The sequence below is a fragment of the Centruroides sculpturatus genome, unplaced genomic scaffold, assembly GCF_000671375.1.
Source record: "Centruroides sculpturatus isolate CEXI.00-Female unplaced genomic scaffold, Cexi_2.0 scaffold442, whole genome shotgun sequence".
Taxonomy (NCBI): domain Eukaryota; kingdom Metazoa; phylum Arthropoda; class Arachnida; order Scorpiones; family Buthidae; genus Centruroides; species Centruroides sculpturatus.
In genome coordinates this window covers 8827-19163 of record NW_019384718.1, presented here as the reverse complement: position 1 = coordinate 19163, position 10337 = coordinate 8827, and the positions used below count along the sequence as shown (strand labels likewise).

Below are 10337 nucleotides of genomic sequence, written 5' to 3'. Positions count from 1 at the left end.
TAGGATGATAAATTCTAAATACCGCACGGAATTAATAAACAATTCTTTTTACTACATTTTTGAGCTTTTTTTTCCCCCTTTTTATCATAATGGAAAATATTTCTTTCACAGATATAAATGCTAGTCAGGTACTGGTATGTAACCAATAACATTATCTCGTAGCATTCCACTAGAAAGTGTTGCTACTGCAGTAGCATTCCTCACATCAAATTACCAAACACTGCACTCCCAGTCACATTACTACTGATGTGATATTTCCAGATTACGCTAAAAATTATCGTTTAAATAATTCCAGATAACGTACGCATATTATATATATATATCTTTTTTTCCCACCCATCCCCTCGTCTATTTCTGTGGAGCGATGAAATATTTAAACGGATTATAGCAATTTATATGACTTTAGGAATGATAAGAAGCAATATATTTGTTGATAGTCCTTCATAAATATTGTCTAGCTACAGAAGTTTTAAAGCTAAGTGTAATGTTTGTATTTATAATTCGAGCCTCTTAAAAATCCTTAACATGATAATTTGACCTATATACAGTTTAAATCGGCATGACCTATATATATAATTTAGTTAACTGATAGTTTATCTATTGGGTAAAACACGAGATAACTATCGAGACCAACAACCTCTTCAACTGAGACCTTATTTTAGGGAATGTTACCTGTAGTTTTCTCTTCTTACAATATAATCTTACAGTGGCATCTTTACAGGTTACAGTAAGCTATCAGTAATTTTATTAATCTGTATGCTCGTCACAAATGGTAAACAATGATAGTAATTGTTATTGTTAAGTTTTTCCTACACTTAACTATTGTAAATTATAAGCTTTAACTGTAACCTTTAACCTTTTTTTTTTTAACTTTTCAAATGTGGGAGAAAGATAATTGTGCAAAGGTTTCTAGTCATTGAGTATAATTTGTCTACTTGGACTTTCTAAATGGGACTTGTTATATGAGAATGTACACTTTTTGATAAACACAAGTATCTAGTAGACAAGTTATACTCAACATATTGAATAAAATTAAGCCCCCTTTTCACGATTTGACACTTTAACATAAGTTATTCCAACAAAATTGACAGTTTTCAAGCCTTCCCCCTCCCTATATTTAGAATTTTAGACATTTTTAATCCCTGTTTATGGGAATTACGTACAAGTTAAGGTATAATTTAAAGCAACAAATATTCAAATTAATGGCATTTATTATTATTAAGTTTCCTTGTACACTTAACTATCTTTTTAATTATAATTTGAACTAAAATTATGAACTTTAACCTTATTTTTTAAACTCTTCAGTGGGGTTTAAATGTAAGAGACGTTCTAGCTTTGATTTAATGGCAAAATATCCACAATTAGTTGCAGACAGTTTGCTTATTTCTATCTTTTACCTTGCAAGAAGTACAAATATGGTGATCTTCTATGCCAAAAAACTCACACCAATCGAATCAAAAACGAACAAACATTAAAATAATCACGAAGATAATCCTTAATATTTATTCATTTCTTTATTTTTATGTCTATAAATTCAAAATTAAAGAAATAATAATTAAAATTTGATCACCATTTCTATTAACAGCTCGTATTTTGTTAAAGTAAAAGCATTTTCTTTCGTTAAAGTTACTGTTAAGAAATCGTTAATTCCTATTAATTAAAAAGTTTACCATAAAAAAAAAAAAGCAAAATTTAAATCCAAGTTGATCATCATCCGACAGCTGTCATTCTATTTTAAAGTACTTGGAAACATTATTAAGAGAGGATTATTCATGTTTTAAAGTTAACAATGTCTTGAATGAAAATCAATAATCTTTACAACAGAAGCTAAAGCCTTTAACCTGTCAGGATGTCCTCTTCGTTCATAAATTAGATTTTTAATCTTTTACCTTATATATTAAGAAGCAAAATTTATTTTTGATTATAAAAGTCAACTGTAAATTTTGTTTTTCAAGCCTCTTTCAAAGTAAAAAGAAAAGAAAAAAAAACAAATTGCTTTATATTTGCATAAAGCATAACTTGTGCAATTAAAACTTTTGTAGTATTTTTATTAATAATTATTTATTGTAACTTCAAATAATAATTTTACAGGTTAACTTTTATATAATTTTGTTATGTAACTCTTTTTTTTAAGATCTGTTTTTTCCATATGTAAAATTTCTCCTATAGACTTACACAGGCTGCCCATACACTAGATTTCTCCTTCAGACTTACACAGCCTGCCCATAGACTAAATTTCTCCTATAGACTTACACAGCCTGCCCATAGACTAAATTTCTCCTATAGACTTACACAGGCTGCCCATACACTAGATTTCTCCTTCAGACTTACACAGCCTGCCCATAGACTAAATTTTTCCTATAGACTTACACAGGCTGCCCATAGACTAGATTTCTCCTTCAGACTTACACAGGCTGCCCATAGACTAGATTTCTCCTTCAGACTTACACAGGCTGCCTATAGACTAGATTTTTTCCTATAGACTTACACAGGCTGCCCATACACTAGATTTCTCCTACAGACTTACACAGGCTGCCTATAGACTAGATTTCTCCTATAGACTTACACAGACTGCCTATAGACTAGATTTCTCCTATAGACTTACACAGGCTGCCTATAGACTAGGTTTTTTCCTATAGACTTACACAGGCTGCCTATAGACTAGATTTCTCCTATAGACTTACACAGGCTGCCTATAGACTAGATTTCTCCTATAGACTTACACAGGCTGCCTATAGACTAGATTTCTCCTACAGACTTACACAGGCTGCTATAGACTAGATTTCTCCTACAGACTTACACAGGCTGCCTATAGACTAGATTTCTCCTTCAGACTAACACAGGCTGCCTATAGACTAGATTTCTCCTACAGACTTACACAGGCTGCCTATAGACTATATTTTTTCCTATAGTATTTTTATTGGTGAATATTTTCCTAGACTCACTACATAAGGTTTATTTAGTTTATTGTATAAGATACTGTATTATAAATTTTACTTAAGATTTTTTAAGATACTTAAGATAAGATTTTACACTTTACTTAAGATTTAAAATAAAATAAAATAAAATAAAATCACAGTATGTGATATAAATTCTGATCTTTCTACACTAATTGTAACTCTGTTTTAAAGCAGAATATCATGCCTAATGTTTTAAATAGCAGTATTGTCTGATTAAAATATCATTTAAGTCTAGAATTACATAAATATAAACTACAGAAAAAAAAATTCAGATAAAATTACGTAAAATAACCTTTTTAAAGTATCTTTCCCCTACAAATATTATAAATAAAATTTTATTGTTTTGATTTTAACTTAAATTTTCATTGAGATAATGTATCAATGAATATAAAACAGTAGAAATTATTACTCAGAAACATTTCATTTTTCGATATTTATCACATTCACATTTGATCTTTTGTTTTCCATATTAGAAAAATGGCGGCCATTTAAAATAATGATCATTTTCGTTACGACTAATTGCGTGTAAGAGAGATAAAAACTGTACGAACAATTAGCGCGTGATGGATGGAATTGAAAAATCAAAAAACGAAATAGATCCACTCTTTTACGAGTAGGATAAATTTCTGCTATAACTTGTATGGTATTCAGTATTTTAGTTGGCTATCTTTGCATCATAGTATATAAATAAACTGACTTTCCGGGAACATAACTTCAATTTATAACACTTAGCTTATGGAAGAATTAGACTCGCTTTACGACGGATCATTTAACGATTGCTCTTCAAGAACCAAACAATTCGTATAAGCAAAGCTGGACTTACAAATAAGCTACATCTCAGGGCCTCGTGCCACGAAGGGCCTCTCTTCGTCCTCAAAAAATAGCTTTCAGTCAAATTATGGATCGAATTTCGTGTCGATTCGACGGCCGATTGGCTTAAGTCGTTACTGCAGTGGAGGAATCGGGTTCGAATTCGGGTCAGAGAACTCTGGGATTTTTAGGAGTGTGGCCTGTTCCTTATATGTCCGACCCCGTCCCTGATTAGCCTGTCGTATTCATTGTTGAACTGTTGAAATTCATGGGCTTGATTTAAAAAAAGGACCTTCTTGGTAGCCTTAGGGCGAAAGATTCAAAAAAGAAAAATTTCGTGTGCATTCAACAGAAACTTCAAAGTATTGAGACTATTTCCTCTCTTATTAATGTGGTTTAAAGAATAAAACCAATAACACTGGTATTTGGTTGCAGCTTTTGCGCCTTACCAGTGGGTTTTCCGTGTTTTCTTCACGTGTCTAACACCTAAATAGGTTCAGTTATACATAGAAAGTCCTACCCATTGACATATCTTTCGTGTTTTGTATTGTCTTCTCCCAACAAATGGAAACAAACACCATATCAATGAATTAAAACGGATAAACTAGTTATTTCCATACAAATTAGAACGAGGAAAAATAAAATTTCGATTTAAAATGAAGAAATTAGTATGATCTTTTAATATAAGTTTTAAAAAAAATTGCTTATTAAACCGATTAAAAAGTAAATAAATTTGCAATCTGCTGTACAGCATGAGATAACATCAATCTCNCGATTAAAAAGTAAATAAATTTGCTTGTTTTCTACTTTAAAAATAATATATATATATAATTATTATTATTATTATTCTCAATATTTTTGTCTTCTTACATTATTAAATTGCATTTATTGGAAAATGTTTTGCTTATTAAAATAGCGAAAGAATATTTTTAAGAAAAAAATAATTTAATATTTCATGAATAATTTCGAATATCCTACTGTCTCTTGTGCTTATAAATAATATATATATATAAATAGAAAAAAAAAAATACAGAATATCGTGTAAATGCTTAGAAAATCAATAGCGGTTTTGAAAAATATCAATTTTAAAAATAAATTTCAGATAGATGCAACTCTCAGAAGCTTCCCAAAAAGCCATGGAGCAACACTGGATTCAATTTACAAAATTTTGAATTCTTTTCATTCACTTATACATGGCCTGAGAGATGTAAGAAGTATCATTGGTCAGTGGCAAATGTAAGGCCCTATCCTTTCCAAATACCATAAAAATATACGAATAAAATCAATAAAACAATTTTTATTTTTCATTATTTATCGAAAGAAATTTTACTATTTTCTTTATATAAAAGAAGTTCTTTAGGCCCTAGTCAAACAGGTTAATATTCTTTTTTATACGCTCCAAATACAGCTTATATCTTTTTAAAATGGCGGCACAATACGATAATAATTATCTCTGGGTGTAGACCTAGTTACATGTTAATGAAAATGTCATCAACTATACTTTTCTTGTGATAAATACCTTGTTCTGAAATTTAGAACAAGACACGATGATGATAACAAGCTGAGAAATCGAGTTTTTGAATAGGGTGTGTGTGTGTGTGTGTGTTCCTCTCTATACTGTATACACAGTTGAACCTGTCCAAAACGGAAACCTGCCTAAACGGATGTTTAAAATGACCCTGTTATAAACGGTAACCTGTCAAAAGAAAGGAAAAATTCCGTGTAATTCCGGTTTACACAGGTTGCACTGTATACAGTCGACCCCCCCATATCACTGTTGATTTTTGCGTTTTATATGAATTCCATGTTGTACGAGTCACTCAGATTTTATAAATACGTGTGCCGGGCTGTGAACGGCACACGTATTTATAAAATCTTAGTGACTCGTACAACATGGAATTCATATAAAACGCAAAAATCAACAGTGTTATAGGGGGGTCGACTGTATATAAAATTTTCCTATTTATTTGACTGTTTTACGTGTTAAATGACACTGTTAGATATGTAAAGAAATCAATTCAATACTTTAGAAGGCAGGAAAATTAATAAAATTTATTACAGGTTTGTTAATGATATTAAAATTAAGGAGTGGAAATCATCCAGTTCCGATATAAACGTTAATATTAATAGAAAATGAACAGATAGAGCACGAAAAAAGAAGAAGAAATTGAGAAGTCATCGGAACAATTTGATGCCATGGTAAGGATTATACTTAACAGACAACAATGCTGTACTTTCGCACCCCTCGTTGTCAAACAATACATTGAATGCATAATTAAGATTCTGATATAATTAAACAATCTCTCAGAAACAAGCAATTTTGCATGCTAATTTCATTTGCTAAAGGGAGTGCATTTGACAGCCGAACTGTAACAAAATCCCGACACAAAATTCGCATCTGAAGATTATCTTCGAAACATAATTCGGTTTGTGCTCACTAATAGGAAAGATATACTACTATCTTGTGGCAATTTATCAAGGGAAAATCGTCTTAAAATTGAGATATTGGTTTATATTTTAATTAGATTTAATATACATTTTAATATACGCCATTTTTTTTTTGTAGAAGGTAAAATAACGTCTGCGTTTACGAAATAATCTTAGATTGTCATATAATATAGTAATAAATTAATATAAAAAGAAATTATTATAGATATTTCGATATTAAAATTTAAATAAATGCATATGAATAGTTTAAGCGGCATTTAATATTAGTGTTGCCAACCATAAAAATTCTGTTTTTTTTTATAAGTTGGTTGGCAACACTTAGCGATGGTTGGTAACTATGACAACCGATTTTGTTTGCAAGGTTGTTAGGCCTACTTTTAATCATATGCATGGAATGATAATTATTTAAATGATTTCAAAATTAAAAATGAATGTGTAATTGAAATACATTACAGTGCAAACGAAGAGACTTAAAAGTTTTTAAATTATAACTGTTATAACGCTTAGAGAAATTATAAAAATGGTGGGAAAAAAACTTCAATTTTCACTCGATATAACGCAAACGTGGAAATAGTGCCACCATTAAGTCGAGTGTAGTGCAAGGCCCGAATAATATTAAGCAATAAATTTATTTAAAATAACGAAATCAACGCACAAATTTCGAGTTTAAGAGATTGTAAGTAGTCACTTGGTTTGATGTGTGTGTGACGCTATATCGAGGTTTCGTCGTATTTAACGTGGAGAATAACCTTATCGGTTCCTTTAATTTGTTAAAAATATATTCGAATGTAGGATGCATAATATATACAGTCTCTTTACAGATCTATATTTGCACAGTACAGTGGTACTTCGTACTTCGAACGCTTCAGAGTTCAAACGCCAAATTCGACTAAATTTCGCTTCGGAGTTCGAACGTCCTCCTGGAATGGAATAACGAGAAGAATGAAAATCCCAAATAATTACCCTTTAATTAGGTAGTTAATGTACAGTTTCTTTGATTAACAATAATTTTACTTGAATTCTAAATGGTTTAAACCTAACACAATATTGAAATTGTGCAGCAAAATATTCAATTGTTTTGAATAAATTATTTTGCTGGATTATTTGGTGTTATTTGATGGAGAACTACAGCATAATTTAACATAGAACATGCTATTATTATTATTATTATTATTATTTATTAAGGATCATTCTACAATAGAATGAAACTTTTTTTTCATCCATGTTTCTTTATTCTTTATAGGATTTACATTAAATATTGACAGACTCCATACAGTTTTATTTCAAAGGTAAGCTTAACAGAAAACTTCAAATTTAATTATAGATAATATTTGATTACATATAAACTGTTATTAAATAATTAATAATTGTTAGATTGTATAATTTTCAGCTAAAAGAAGTTGTCTTTTTAATGTATAAATTGATGGCCATATTTATAAATATAAAAATAAACAATCTATATTTTCTTCTTAGTTATATTATACAATTGTTCATGCCGCTGTTAATAAAATAAACATTGAGTGACTTAAATAACCCCCATACATTAAAGAAAAGTATGTTTACAGATTTATATGTTGTTAGATAACATATTTAGTATCAGTTTACTGACTTCACTAAATAGAAATGATTTAATATACAGTAAAACAGTAAAATTTCTTAAAAATCTCATATTTAACAAGAAATTTCTCATTTGTTTTTAATTTAAGACACATCAAATTTGGATTATTTGACTGCAAATTTGTTATAGATTAGAACACAGGTATATAAAATAATATAAAAGAGAAAATTTCATCAGGTGATTAAACACAAAACATTATAAAATCATAATTTATTAACACATTAAGCTTAAAGAAACATGAGCAGGCATGAAAACGTTAAATACATAAAAATGCAAACACATTAACACTGAAAGTCACTAGGACAGATAGAAAAAAAAAAGATATGATCTTAATAGGATATACTAAAAGTAAAGTATGTGGGGACAATGGAACCAATAATGTTTAATGTGGTAGGTGCTTAGAACTTCAGGCATAAACAATGAAACACGTTATCTTAATCCGCACGCAACATAATTCACGTTATCTTAATCCACACGCCATTAATTCAACAAAGCGTAGGCCTACAGTAGGCCTATTCTATCAACGCTGTCTTAGTGTTGTGATAATATACATATATTTTTATAGGGCCCATTAAGGTTTTTTTTTTGGGTACGGAATTAGAATGCATCGCCCATGTTAACGTGTGAATCGTCGTCAAACCATAGCTTAACAAATTAGCTCATAACTAATTCATCTGTTTTAATACTTTTATGAGAATTATTTTATGCGAAATATTAATTATAACTCCTATGATAAGTCTATTATAATATTAATACATAACTCAATAATCTGAAATAATGATGTTAGTGTTATTAAATATTTTATGTTAAGCTAAAATATTGATAAGTTAAGCAAATCATGGAAACGTAATTAAATTAAATAATCCAATTAAACAATCAATCACACACAAGAATTTATATAAAATTCATTTATTTTAATATACAAGAGCTTCCTATTTCCAGACCATTTATTATAAATATATATTATATTAATAATTATGTTATTTTGATAGAAACACAACTTATAAGTAAATACATTCGTTACCTTTTACTTTGTTATGTGATTCAGAACATAAACTAATTTGTACTCTACTACTGTATAATTTATTATTGGCATCTGAAAAAGAATTAAATTAATCTGGTATCTCTTGTGGTAATTCTTGTTTCAATATAATACAACCAGAGAAATACTTTTGGTACAAACTAGGAAGCAATACACAAATTTTGGTGCAGAGATATATGAGCAATGGTATTGAACTGGGGATTTACGAGACTCGTAGACCGATCTTAATACTCTTGTATTTGTTGGCAGGTTCGGAAATTCCAATGAATCCACGTCTTTCAATGTTGTCTCTTCGATTCGGGTAAGCCATCTCCTTTTATTGAAACTAGAATTGTTACTCTCCTTTTTTATATAACACTGAGTTCCTCTCTCCTTCCTTTTCAATCTTTCCTTATCTATTGTTTCCATTAAGCCATTTCTTTTTTCTTTCAAAAAATATCCCTCATTCAATTATCTATTTACAATATTTGCATATTTCTTATTTTCAATATTGCAATATTCATTTTCAAATATGTATTTAGAATGTTTGGGGAATTTTAGAAATGTTTTAATTAATAACCTTGTAGACTACAAATGTTTTAATTAAAATATTTAAAATCAAAATTCCATTTTAGTGAATATTATATTACAAAAAATTACTTTCTACAGCATTTTACTTAGGGATTATTCATTAATTAAACGTACAGTTTAAGGGGGGTGGCTGAAAATATATAATTATAAGTGATGGGGAGGGGTGGACGAATTGTCTACGTGGCATTTTTAGTAGTATTGATGGCATACGAGTTTGTTCTTATAAACTTGCCAGTCATGCGAATAAACTATCAGAAAATATTTAATGTCGGGGGGAGGCCTGTTGTACACGTAATTAAAGAGGAAGGGATTTGCCGAAAGTACATAATTGTACACTAAGATGAAAGATGGGTTTAGTGTGCACGTAATTAATAGACGGTTCCTTAATTTCGTTAAAATCTTCATTTATATAGTACATAATAGACCTGCGATTCTTCATTCTAAATAAAGTGTTTTTCGCTTCTACTTAATATTAAAAGTACCGGTACATCCTACTGTTCCTTCAAATTAAGGTAATATTGATTAACCAAAGTTTATTTTTATACTCTACTTTTAAATTTATTGAGCAAGTCGATAAAACTTTGTATTTTTCTTCCTTTTTTTTACATTATCACAATGCCATTATTAATTTTTTTTACTCTTTGATTCGAAGCTTCTGTATTAAATGATGACTTAGAAGAGAGACAAGGAATATCCCCGTCTTATTTCTATATTAATCTTTGTTTCATGAGATTCTTATATATTGTATCTATCAATACTTCAAACTAAGATCTCGATGAACTTTTCCAGCGATGTTAATCGAAGGTTTACATATTTATTATTATTTAATAAACAATTTACTTTCATAATGTCAAGTATATTATCCGTAACAAAGACATTTAACTGAAGC

At 29.4% G+C, this 10337-nt stretch overlaps 1 long non-coding RNA gene across 3 annotated transcripts; it reads left to right on the top strand.

Annotated features, from left to right (window-relative positions):
• The first annotated feature begins 5832 nt into the window (after positions 1 to 5832).
• LOC111627956 lies at positions 5833 to 9245 on the top strand. 3 transcript variants are annotated; one of them, XR_002757092.1, is made up of 4 exons: positions 5833 to 5969; positions 7040 to 7192; positions 7462 to 7507; positions 9128 to 9245. It is a non-coding gene; the product is annotated as an uncharacterized LOC111627956 (long non-coding RNA). The 3 variants fall into 3 exon arrangements; XR_002757093.1 differs by lacking the exon at positions 5833 to 5969 and adding an exon at positions 6537 to 6894; XR_002757091.1 differs by lacking the exon at positions 5833 to 5969 and having other exon boundaries at positions 6537 to 7192.
• Positions 9246 to 10337: the final 1092 nt, after the last annotated feature.